This window comes from Fukomys damarensis, unplaced genomic scaffold, assembly GCF_012274545.1.
Source record: "Fukomys damarensis isolate Sample0158 unplaced genomic scaffold, DMR_v1.0_HiC HiC_scaffold_33, whole genome shotgun sequence".
NCBI lineage: Eukaryota > Metazoa > Chordata > Mammalia > Rodentia > Bathyergidae > Fukomys > Fukomys damarensis.
Window position 1 is genome coordinate 26347226 of NW_022900945.1, and position 13373 is coordinate 26360598.

Sequence of the window (13373 nt, forward strand, 5' to 3'; positions counted from 1 at the left end):
AAAAAAAAAAAAAAAAAAAAAAAAAAGAATACTAGAAAGAATACTAGAGTGGCTATGTACATATCCAACAAAGTAGAATTCAGATAAAAAAATTATTATGGGTAAAATAGCATTATATAATAATAAAAATCATAATTCACCAAGATTACATAACAATCCTAAAAGTGTATATATTTAATTAACAAAAGAATTTTAGAATATATAAAAAAAATTAAGAGGCCTGAAAGGAAAAACAAATTAACTTAAAGTTATATTTGCAGATGTTAGGACTATTCTTTTCTCTAATTGTTAGAAGTACACACACACACACACACACACACAAACACACACACAAAATCAACAAAGATATAGAACACACCCAAATAACACCATCAACCAACATAATCGAATTGATGTTTATAGAATATTCCAATCAATAACAAAGGAATACACATTCATCTTAAGTTCATTTGAAATATTAACCAAGATAGACTGTATACTGGATAATAAATTTACTGAATGTAAAAGAATTGAAACCATATTTAGTGTGAACCATATTTAGTAATGAAATTAATCTACAAACCAGTCCCCCAAAATAATCCATGAGTCAAAGGGTAAGTCTCAAGGAAAATTGATAGTATTTTGAAATACATGAAAATGGAAATACACAGTAAATTCCTGTCTTATGAATGAGTTCCATTTAGGAGAATTGTTTGTAAGTCAGATTCATTCATAAGCCAACAAAGTCGGTCTTATACAGTATACCTGTGAAAGTTCACAACTTGAATATTTGAAAGTTGGGGACTTACTGCTTACAAAATTTATGGAATGGTGCTAAAATAGTCCTTAGGGCCAGGGATTTAGCTCAGTGGTGCCGCACCTGCCTCACAAGAAAAATGTCCTGAGTTCAATCTATGGTACCAAAAAATAAAATAAGAAAAATAGTTCTTAGAGGGATATTTATAGCATCAAATGCAAATATTAGAAAAGAAAAATCATCTAAACTTCTAGTTTATGAAACCAACAAAATCAGACAAGAAGAGAAAGATGGAAATAATAAGAAACATAACTGAAAATAAAACATTGATAATACAATTAGTGCCAGGGATTTAGCTCAGCGGTTTGGTGGCCTGCCTTGCAAGCACAAGGACCGGTGTTCAATCCCTGGTACCAAAAAAAAAAAAAAAGAAAAAGAAAAGAAAAAAGAAAAAAGAAAAAAAATAATATAATTAAAACCAAAATCTGGTTCTTTGAAAAAAATCAATAAACTGTATAAATCTCTAGCCAGCCTACCCCAGGAACAGGAATTGCTTATCCATGGAATTAGCCATATCACCTGCAGACCCTACAGATAAAAAACTAAAAACTTAAGGAGATATAGGTAACCTGAGTACTTCTACATAAAGGATGTTGTATTAGTAATTTCAAAATTTTACAAAGAAGAAAATTTCTAGCCCAGACAGTTTCACTGGTAAATACATTCTTCTAAACACTTGAGGAAGAAATATCACAGATGTCTTATAGTATCTGCAAGAATAAAGAAAAAGGGCCAAGGATTTAGCTCAATGGTTCTGCTGCCTGCCTCACAGAGGCAAAGTCCCAAGTTTGATCCCCAGTACAAAAAAACAAAAAAGCACACACACAGAAGATGAGTCACTTCCTAACTCATTTAAAAGCCTAGTATTACCAAAATAAGATGAAGACAATACCAAAAAATATAGACTATATAATATGACTCATAAATAGAAACAAAATACTCACAAAATGCTACCAGACCAAATTTTGTAATGAATGTATTGCTGCCTTAGTTACTTTTCATTGCCAAGACGAAATACCTGACACCCACAAGTGAAAAGAAGAAAGGTTTGTAAGAGTTTCACTCCATAGTCACCTGGCTCTAAGGCAGTCCCACATACATGGCAAAGTAATATCCCAGAGGAGAAACAGTCCATGGCTAGGGAGGTGTAAGGTGGCGGCAGCAGCAAGTAGCAAAAGCAAGCCTCTTTATACCTTTTATCCCATCCAGGATACAAGCCCTTTGGGTGGTACCAACCATACCTTGGGTGGGCTTTCCCACAATCAGTAGACTTATTTAGTACCATACATCCTCAATCCCAGTATCTGAAAAGCCCCACCTATGATCTCTTGAGGCTTTAAGGAACATTTGGATACCGACTATAACAATTCCTTTACTTCCCTATTTTTACTTGCACTCAGAGAAAACACTGGGTTTACCCTGGGAAAAGAAGGTTGGTTCAACATTTGGAAATCGATCAATGTAATCTACTGTAATAACCAATCAAATGCACAAAAACCTGCATGACCATTTAAAAAATGAAGCAGAAAAATCATTTAACACAAACATTCTCTCATGTTAAAAAAAAAAACTCAGCCAAATCGGAATGGAGAAGGAATTTCTTAATCTGATACAGGGCACTACAAAAATGTCCAATAGATAATATACTTAATAGTAAAAGACTGAGCACTTGCCCCCTAAGATGAGTAGTAACAAGGCGAAAATACCCATTCTCATCACTGCTGTTCATCCTTAGAAGCAAAAATGAAATAAGTAAGGAAGTTAAATTGGAATAAAAGTTATCTCTCTTTATAGATAACATGATTGTACAGAAAATCTCAATCTACAAATATCTAAAACTACTAAATAAGCAAGGGAAATGGGGTACAAGGTTAAAATTTAAAAACAGTTGTATTTCTATATACAAAGAAACTAATATTGCCATGGGAATTGGTACACATACATATCTTAATCCCTTTTACTTCCTTTTCCTTTTTCCTCCTTTCCTCCCTTTTCTCACCATGCACTAAGCTAAAATAGAAATGGGTCAAAGATCTAATATTAAAACAAACACATAATCTCTTGGAGGATAGAATACGTAAAACATTTAAAGCTAGGCAAAGATTTTATGAACAAAACAGGACTATTACAGAAAATTAACAAATGAGATCATATCAACTTGAAAATCTTCTGCACATCAAAGGAAACCATCAATATACGTGTAGAGAGACAACTTAAAGAATGGGAAAATTTTTTGGCAGTTATTCCTTGGACGGAGGCCTAGTAGAGGGAGTCAGTACATGTACATAACACATCTTAATTCTTCTTTTTAAATCCACTTCCCCTCCTTTCTCCTCCCTCTAGCTCTTGGTCTCCTCCCCATATGTAAAAGATCTATCTTGCTGTTTCCTATTATATTTTACGTTATTCTTTATATTATATTTTATGTTATTCTTTATATTTTAAATTTCTCATAATAGAAATCATGATATTTAAGTGTGTGTGTGTGTGTGTGTGTGTGTGTGTGTGTGTGTGTGAGGTTTATTTAACTCTACATGAGGGTCTCAAGATACATCCATTTTCTTGCTAGTGACTCAAGTGTATCCTACTCTATGGCAGAGTTGTACTCCATTGTGTATAAATACCACATTTTCTTTTTACATTCATCTGTTGATGGCATATAAGTCATTTCCAAGATTTAGCTATTTTGATTTATACAACAGTATATAGGGTATGCATTTATCAGTGTAATATGATGTCTTTAACTCTTTGGGAAACGTACTAGACGGGGAACAGCTGGGTCAAATGGAATTTCTTTTTTTATTTTTTAAATTAATTTTATTGTTACATTTTAGGTATATAATATAATGACATCATCATTGGAGATGTATACCTTTACATAATATATCTTGATTCTTATTTTCTCCCTTCCCATTTCCTTCCTTCAACCCTTCCACCCTTCCCAATTTACAAATATTTTTTTCCATTAATTTTCTCATATTCCATTCCCCTTCCCTATCCACTGCCCCTCCCACTTTCCCTTTACACCTTTTCTTCCTGTTTCACATTATCTATTATACATTTCACCTTCATTTGCACTTTCAATTTCTCACCCTAGAAAAACTAGTCAGTCTTTACATGTATCCTATTTATTTCGCATAAGAGAATCACCTCAATGTGCATCCATTTAGTTATAAATGACTCTTAATTTCTCATTTTTTATGGCTATTACTCCATTTTTTTAAGCACATTTTTTTTTATCCAGTCTCCAGTTGATGGTCAATTGGGCTCTTTCCAAGTTTTAGCTATTACAAACTGTGCCGCTATGAGCATGGGTACACATAAATCACTGCAGTATGATTCTTCTAATACTTTGGGAAGATACCCAGCAGGGGAATAGCTGGGTCAAATGGGACCTCCAATCCTAGTTCTTTGAGGTTTCTCCATACTGATTTCCACAGTGGTTGCACCAGTCTACACTCCCACCAGCAGTGGAGCAGGGTTCCTCTTTCCCCACATCCCCGCCTGCATTTGTTATTTATTGGTTGTTTTCATGATAGCAGCCATTCTTTCTGGGATAAAGTGGAATCTGAGCATTGTTTTCATTTGCATCTCTCAAATGACGAGTGATGTTGAACATTTTTGCATAGAGGCCATACACTTAAGTGAAATAAATAGGACACATGTGTAAATACGGAATAATTTCTCTGGTGTGAAAAAGTAAAAGTGTAAATAAGGTTTAAATTGTGTAATTGATAATGTGAAATAGGAAGAAAAGGTCTAAAGGAGTACCCCTACTTTAGTGGGAAGGATAGGGGAAAGAAAGGAAAATAAAAAATATGAGAAAAGAAAAAAATGGAAACAAAGTCTTTGCAAATAGGAAAGGGTGGAGAGGGTGAAGGAAGGGCAGGGGAAATAGGGAAAAAATAAGAACCAAGATACATGTAATGGTAGATCCTAATGATGAATGTAACTGTACTTGTGTACCTAAAACGTACCAATAAATTTAATGAAAAAAAAAAGATTTGGGAGATCTGATTTTTTTAAATTCTTCACATATTCTAAACAGGAGACCTTTGTCTGAGAAAAAGCTGGTGAAAATTTTTTCCCACATTGTGGGCTGTCTCTTCACGCCATTCGTGGTTTCTCTTGCTGTGCAGAAACTTTTTTATTTTTTTCAGAAGCTTTTTAATAAGAGATCCCACTTGTTGATTGTTTGTGATAGTTCACATACAGCTGAGGTTTTGTTAAAAAAAATCTTTTCCTACACCAGTGTCCTCTTCCAGCCGGTTTAGTATTTCTGTTTTTAATATTTAGATCTTTAATCCATTTTTACTTTAGCTTAGCACATGGTAAGAGATATAGGTCTAGTTTTAATCTTTGGCAAGTTGAAACCCAGTTTTTCCAGCTCCGTTTATTAAAGAGGCTATCTTTCCTCCAGTGAGGGTGTTTGGCTCCTTTGTTGAAGACGGAGTGACTGAGTGTGTCTGGCTGGAGTTGTTTCTGCATCTTCTAATCTGTTCCATTGGTCCTCGGGTGTGTTTCTTTGCCAGTACCATGCTGTTTTTAATCACAATAGCTTTGTAGTATAGTTTCATGTTGGGGATTGTAATACCCCTACCTTGTCTTTGTTGCCTAGAATTGCTTTTGCTCTTGTAAGTCTCTTCTTGTTCCAATGAATTATTGGGTTGCTTTCTCAATGTCTGTGAAGTATGGTGTTGGAATTTCAGTTGGAATTGCATTGAATCTATATGGCAGTTTTGGAAGTATGGCCATTTTCACTATGTTGGTTCTTCCTACCCAGGAGCAAGGGAAGTCTTTTGATTTTCTGATATTCTCTTCAATCTCTGATTTCAGTGTTCTATAGTTTTTAGAGTAGCAGTCTAAATGGTTTCTTTCATTAGTTTTTTAAGGAATCTCCATCTGATTTCCATAATGGTTATACTAGTTTACATTCCTTCTAATAATTTAGAAATGTTTATTTTTTTCTTGCAGCCTTGCCAGCATTTATTATCTGATTTCTTGATGGTAGACATGCTTTTTGAAGTAAAATGGAATTTTAGTTTTGTTTTAATTTTGCGTTATTCTAATTTTTCATGTATTTATTGGCCATTTATACTCTTTTTTTTTTTTTTTAATCGGGAATCAAATTTGGGACCTTGTGCTTGAAGGTAGGTGGTGGAACCACTGAGCTAAATCCCTGGCCCATTTTTACTTCTTCTAAGAAGTAACTGTTCATTTCAGTTCCCCATTTTTTATTATGTCTTTTTTTTGAAGGGGGATCAATTTTTTTTAGTTCTTCATATATTCTAGATATTAGATATTCCTCAGTCCAAGGAATAGATGGCAGTTTGTTTTTTTTTTTCCATTCTGTAGGTTGTCTTTTTACTCCATTGGTTGTTTCCTTCACTATATAGAAGCTCTTTAATTTTATATGATCCTATTTGTTGATTTTTGGTATCTCTTGTACAGTTGTGGTTCTGTTGCCTATACCTATGACGTAAAAAGTTTTACTATTTTATCTTCCCATCATTAGATTAAGGGTTTCTGTTTTTATATTTAGATGTTAGATCCATTTTGATTTTAGTTTAGTATATGGTGTCGATTCAATCTTTTGCATGTGGATAGTCACTTTCCCCCACATTTGTTTAAGAAACTATCTTTACCTGAGTTCTTCCCCAATTTTGGAAAGAAAGAAACAAATGAAGAGAAGGGGTGGGGAGGAGGAGGGGGACAAAAGGGAGAGAAGGAGAGAGAGGAGGGAAGGGAGAAGCGATCTTTACTTCAGCATAAGTTTGGCCCCTTTGTCAAAGGTCAAGTAACTGAATGTGGGTGAAGTTGCTTCTTCATCCTCTATTCTGTTTCACTGATATATATATATTGGGTTTTGTTTTGTTTTCGTGAGTACCATGTTGATGTTTATCAGTTTTGTAGTGTAATTTAAAGTTTGGAATTGTGATTCCTCCTGTCTTGTCTATTGCCAAGATCACTTCTGGTATTACAGGCTTCTTCTGGTTCCATATAAAATTTAGGATGGTTTTCTCTAGTCCTGTAAAAAATGCTAGGGATATTTTGATTGGGATTGCATAACTCTGCATATGAGTTTTTGAGTCTGAGGTTTGCCATTTTGGCCATGTGGGTTCTGCCTATCCAGGAACAGGAGATATCTTTCCATTTTCTGAAGTGCTCTGCAATCTCCTTTCTTAGAGTACTGTAGTTTTCATTATAAGAGGTCTTTCGCTTCCATGTTTAGGTTAATTCCTAGATATTTAATATTTTCTTGATGCTATTGTTAAAGGAATTCTTTTCCTAATTTCTTTCTTAGTGAGTTTATTATTGATGTGCAGGAACACTGTTGATTTTTGTGTTGACTTTGCATCCTGCTACACTACTCAATTTGGTTATTCTAGGAATCTTTTCATGGAATTTTTTGAGTCATCTTTATAGAGGATCATGTCATTGGCAAATAAAGATGATTTGACTTCTTCCTTTTCTATATGTATCCCTTTTGTTTTTCCCTCTTGTTTAATTGTTCTTGCTAATGTTTTGAGGACTGTTGAACAGTAGTGGTGATAGTAGACATCCTTGTTTTGTTCCTGATTGAAGGAGAGCTTTCAGCTTCCTTCCATTTAATGTGATATTGACCATTGGTTTCTCATCAGTGGCTTTTATCATATTTTGATAAGGTTGTTCTATTCTTATTTTTTAAGAACTTTTATCATGAATGCTTTTAGTTTTTTGTCAGACATTTTCTGTGCCAGTTGAAGTGACCTTGTGATTTTTGTCCTTGCTTCTGTTTGTGTATTGGATTACACTTATATATGTTGAACCATCCCTGCATCCCAGGATTAAATCCTACTTGGTCATGATGTATGATGTTTTTGATGATTTGTTTCATCCTGTTTGCCAGTATCTTGATATTTACTCAGTGTTCATTAAAGAGATTGGACAATAGTTATCTTTTTTGCCTGGGTCTTTTTCTGCTTTTGGAATCAGGATCATGGTAATGGTCAGGAATGATTTTGGTAGTATTGCTTCCAGTTCAATTTTATTAGGAGTATTGGTATTAGGTCTTCCCTAAAGTTCTTGTAGAATATTGTAATTAATCCATTTTTATTACTTTATATCAAGTAACGATATTTAATTATTCAGACTTCTTCAGCTTCAGTTCATGTGTATCTAGGAATCTATTCTAAATTCTTCATTTTTATTAGAGTACAGATTCTTTAAATAGTTACTCATATAATCTTCTGGATTTCAGTAGAGTCCATTGCAATTTTGGCTTTTTCTTTTCTAATTGCATTGACTTAGGTCTTTTCTTTTAAGATTGTCTAGGGATTTTTCTATTTTGTTTATTCTATCAAAGAAGCAGCTGTTAGATTTTTAGATTGTTTATATTTTTAGTCTTAATTTAATTACTGCTCTGATGTTTTATGTTTTCTTCCTTATACTAGCTTTTGATTTGGATTTTTGTTTTTTAGGATCTGAGGTGCATCATTACATTATTTATTTTGGCTTGCTCTGTTTTTCTGATGTGGGCCTTCATAGTTATCAACATCCCTCTTAGGACTACTTTAATTATGGTCCATAGATTCCAGTACTGGCATTATCATTTGATTCTAGAAGTTAATTTCTTCTATGATATATTGATTATTAAGAATATATTTTTAAAATTTCCATGCATTTTCATAATTTCTGTGGCATCTTTCGCCATTGATTTATGGTTTCATTGCTGTGTGATCTGATAATATGCATGAGATAATTTAATTATTTTGTTGTTCCTTAAGCATGCTTTCTGGGCTAGCATATGGTCTATTTTGGAGAAAGTCCCTGTGTTGCTTAAAAGATTGTATATTCTGTGGTTGTTGGGTAGAACACTGTAGAGATATCTATTAAGACTGTTTGTTCAAAGCTTTGGTTCAATTGATTTTTCTTTGTAGAGTTCTGTCTCAGTCTATTTGTAACAGTGGGATATTAGATCCCCTATTATAATTGTGTTAAAGTTTACCTGAGTTTTATATCCAGTATTCTTTGTATTATAAAGTTGGGTGCATTGTTGTTAGTGCTTATATATTTGTAATTGTTACCTCTTCCTGTCAAATTGTTCCCTTAATCGGGATGTTTTGAACTTCTTTTCCGCTTCTGATCAGTCTTGGCTTGAAATACACTTTATCTGAAATTAAGATAGATACTCTTGCTTTATTCTGGGTTCCCATTGCATGGAGTATTGTTTTCCATCCTTTGATTTTTAATTTGTGTATTTCTTTTTGGATTCAATGTGCTTCTTGTTTGGTTTTGTTACTACCTGTTATTTGGTTTTATTTCTTAGTCTATTCTGTCCATCTATCTTTTGATTAAAGAAAAGAGACTATTCACATTGAAACTTACTCATGAAGTTATTTACTTATTCTTGTCATTGCATTATTTTCCAGTTGCTAACCTGACACATCCCCATTCCAACCACACCGTTTAACTGCTTCCACTGCCTAGTGTATTCATTCTATTAGATTTTGTGGCAATTTTGGCTTCATTGTCTCTTTCTAAGATATCACTTAGAATTTCTTTGTAGTGCTAGTTTGGTGGTATGAATTTCTTGAGGTCTTCTTTGTCATGGTTGAAAGAAAGTTTTGCAGATGTAGGTATAAATCTGGATTGAAAATTGTTATCTTTCAGGGCTTGAAAAACTTCAGTCCAAATTCTCCTAGCTTTTAAACTTTGTGTTGAGAAGTCTGCTATAATTCTACTGGGTTTACCTTTATAGTGTTTTGTAGCTTTTCTCTAACAGCTTTTAGAGTTCTGTTCATGGACTTCTGGGTGCACCACCAACATTGCACCCAGAATGGACTTCTGGTATTTTGACATTGATGTATCATGGAGAGGTTCTCTTTTTTTTTTTTTTTTGGGTACCGGGGATCGAATTTGGGCCCTGGCCACTGAACCGCTGAGCTAAATCCCGGGCCCAAGAGGTTCTCTTTTGATCATAGCTATTTGGGGTTCTATATTCATCACTTATCTGTATGTTTAATTTTTTCTCGATATTTGGAAAGTTTTATGCTATTATTTCTGTAAAAAAGTTCTTTCTGGTCTGGGGATTTAGCTCAGTGGTTCCACTGCCTGCCTCGCAAGAGCAAGGTCCCGAGTTCAATCCCTGGTATCAAAAACAAACAAACAAAAAAAATTCTGACCTTTGTTCTATCTTCTAAGTTTTCACTTACTCCAGTTAATCTTAGATTTGTCTTTGTGTCATGTGGCAGCTGTTGAATCCATTTTTCATATTCTCAGTGTTTTTTAGATATCTCTGAACAGTTGTGCTTTGAAAGCATCCATGCCTTGCAATTCTGATATTCTGTCCTAACAGTGGTCACTTCTGCTGCCCGTACTTTCAATGTAATTTTTAATCTGGATTTTTCTTTGTAACCTTTTTACAGACTCTAGTTCTTTGCTAAACTGGTCATTCATATTTTGTATCATTTGGTTATTTCAGCTAGCTTTTTATTAGGGTCTTTTGTAAGCTCCCTCATTTTTTATTACTTCTGTTATCTGATTAGTTATATTTTCAAAGAGCCTCCTGAGCGTACTTCATTGATCTTTTTTTTTAATCTCTTCTGTTGTCCTTTTGAATAATTCGGCTGTGTGGCTTTTGTTTTCCTCCCTCTCTATGCCTGATGCTCAGGTTTGGAGAAGTTGGGAGGTTTGGGAGACACTTTGTTACCTTATATTTTCATGTTTCTATTGCTTTTTATTTGTTTGTTTTGTTTTGTGCCTAGGTATGTGGTTTCTTATACTAGAAAGACTGTGTTGCTAATATGGAGTTTTTTTTAGTTAGTCTGCTTTTCAGTGATGGACTCAGGGCATGGCTAACTATTGCCACTGGTCCATGGCCTTTGTCGTAAGATCTGATCATGTCTGTTAATTTGGAAGAGGGTGTACAGTGTAATTGGCCTAGCGCCTAATTCTGTGGGAATGGACTGCTGTATGATTAACGTCACAAAAATAATCCAGGTATTAGTACACAGAGAAAACCTATTAATAGCAACAATTATGTGACCTGCAATATGAAGTAAATCACTAACGGAAATATCATCCAAGACAAACTAAATTGTTGATATATAATAAGAAATAATAATGTACTACCCTTAATCTTATAAAAGAAATATACCATTATACTGTAAATCCTAAGACAAACCAATTATTGACATACAGCAAGTATCTACTTAATGCAATAAGTATATTTCTACTAATAATGAATTCAAAAGTAGTTATATAGAGTTAACTGTCAAAAGATTAATAAAGCTTAATGGCTATACTACTGTATTAAAGATAAGGGAGGTGGGGAGTGGGAGAAAGCAGAAATGTTTGAAAAATTAAAGAATGGGAGATGAGAAAGAGAAAAGAAAAAATGACCCTATTTTGGAGTAGAAGTATATTTATAGAATTAGATAAAGGCAACAGAACAAAAATCAATGAGAAATAGAAGATAAAGGAAAAAAGAAATAATATGGAAAATAGAAATAATTAAAAGGAAAAAGAGGGAAAAAAGGAGTATGATGAAGAAGAAAGAAAAATATGAGTCCAAAAACAGAAAAAAAAATTTTTTCTGTATTTTTGAATGAATGATTTTCTTACAGGAGCCACAGTTTTGGAGTCAAGCAAGTCTTGGTTTTCTCTGCCTAACTTTATGGCCTGTGGATTTGCCCTCTTCCAAATGCCCCTGTTTACTCCAGGCTGTGGCAGTGTCCTTGCTCACACTGGTGGAAAGGGAAAGCAATCAGACCTGAATTCTGTGCTGGACGTAGGCAGCAGTAAGGATTCAAGTACTTAATGCTGGCAGGTACTTTCAGAATCAGCTGTTCCTGAGTGCAACTCAAGTCAGGCCTTGCTTTTCACCACTGAATGGGAGGGTTGGGGTAGGGCCGATATCTTTTCTGGCCTGAGCTAAAATTTCTCAAGGAATCTTTTTCTAGCCCACAACCTGTCTGTGGCTATCTTCATCTAGTCACTGTGGGAGCATAAGACTAAGAGCCCTGTAATGAAGTTATTTAGTTATTCTGTGTTCCAGATTTATTTTACATAATCAATCCCTTTCTGAAATGGCACCTGATCAAGTATGCTCTAGCAATATGGTGGGCGCCTGTACTTGAATCCCTCTGACTATTTCTTCTCATGTGGAAGGAGTTCCTTCAGAGCAACGTCCTTTGCTCTTGTTTTATTTCACAAAGACCATAAGTTCTGCTGCCATTTCTCCCTGGACCTCCCAGCCCTGTGTGCTTACTTTGCTTTTGGTGAGCCTGGTTTCCCTTGCTGTGAGTTGTGAGAGCTGAGGAGAAAGTCCAGATTGTTTCTTTTGTTTCTCTGTGTTGTGGACTGCCTTTCTAACTTGTCTCTTAGCTTCTAACTTCTCCTGTCAGTTCCTTCCTGATTCCCAGTGATCAACTTCTCTGTTTTCTTTGACAAGTTATTTTCCAGTATCTTGGAGAGAGTGAATTTTGCTACCAGTCTCCACTCAGCAATTTTCTCTCCTCTCCCACGCTTCATTTCTTAAATTCTCTAGAACACCCTCACTCAGAGTTCCACCATAATGTTGCTGTTGCACAATTCTATCAAAGTAAGAAAAACAATCAGTATCATCTTGATGATAGATCTTGACTGATTTTTTTTTTCAAGTGAAGAGAACAGTGTGATTTCTGCTGAAAACTTTGTACTTTGGCCTCAGGATCATTAACATAAGACCTAAGTTTTATCTCCCTTGATGATATTTCTTAATATGGAATCTCAAGTGGCCTGACTATACAACTCTAGTGAAACTGACAAAATTTCATGCTAATGCATTATTCATGAACAATGATTTATAGCACACTTTTTGTTTTCTTGGCTTTTTGAGACAGGGTCTCACTATGTAGTTCAAGCTGGCCTTGAACTCACTTTGTAGCCCAGGCTGGCCTCAAACATGCAGCAGTCCTGTCTCAGCCTCCTAAGTGCTGGGATTACAGGTGTGCTTGATCATACAGCACACTTTAAAACACACCTTTTCTCAGCCATAGCTCACAGCTGACTCACTGCACCAAAGTAGGTGAAAGTTGTAATATACACTAAAGATCAGTATTTACTATTCATATCAAGGATCTCTGCCTTTCTGTTGGGTGGCTCTTGGCAGCATTCACCCTGTTTTGATTATACTTCATATATTGTAAACATATTCTAGTTGAAAAAAGGCAATTTGTCAAAACTTAGACCTGTTGATAATTATTCCTGTAGATTTTCAAAACAGCCAGCTGCATTACTTGTTTATGGATATGTGTATTTAATAAAAATATATAACACATGTATGAAAATTAAACATACCAGACAATCATACAGACCAATTTCAGCTTTATGTCAATAAAGGAGAAAAGGGAGAAGACATAGGCATATTATTTCGTTTCTTATTTGTAATAAAACCCGAAGGACATTTGTTTATGTGAAAGCTATAATTGTGTCTTCACAGCTCAGTGGTTCCATTGCCTGTCTTGCAAGCACAAGGACCTGAGTTCAATCCCCAGTACCCACCCCAAAAATACAATGCAAAAATTCAGTGACAGTTTTAGTATACGTTCTGCCA

The 13373-nt window shown here is 34.7% G+C and overlaps 1 protein-coding gene across 9 annotated transcripts in view; it reads left to right on the forward strand.

Moving 5' to 3' along the window:
- The window catches only part of Ccdc18 (coiled-coil domain containing 18), a 114182-nt gene that overhangs the window by 58207 nt on the left and 42602 nt on the right, over positions 1–13373 (forward strand). The window lies entirely within an intron of this gene.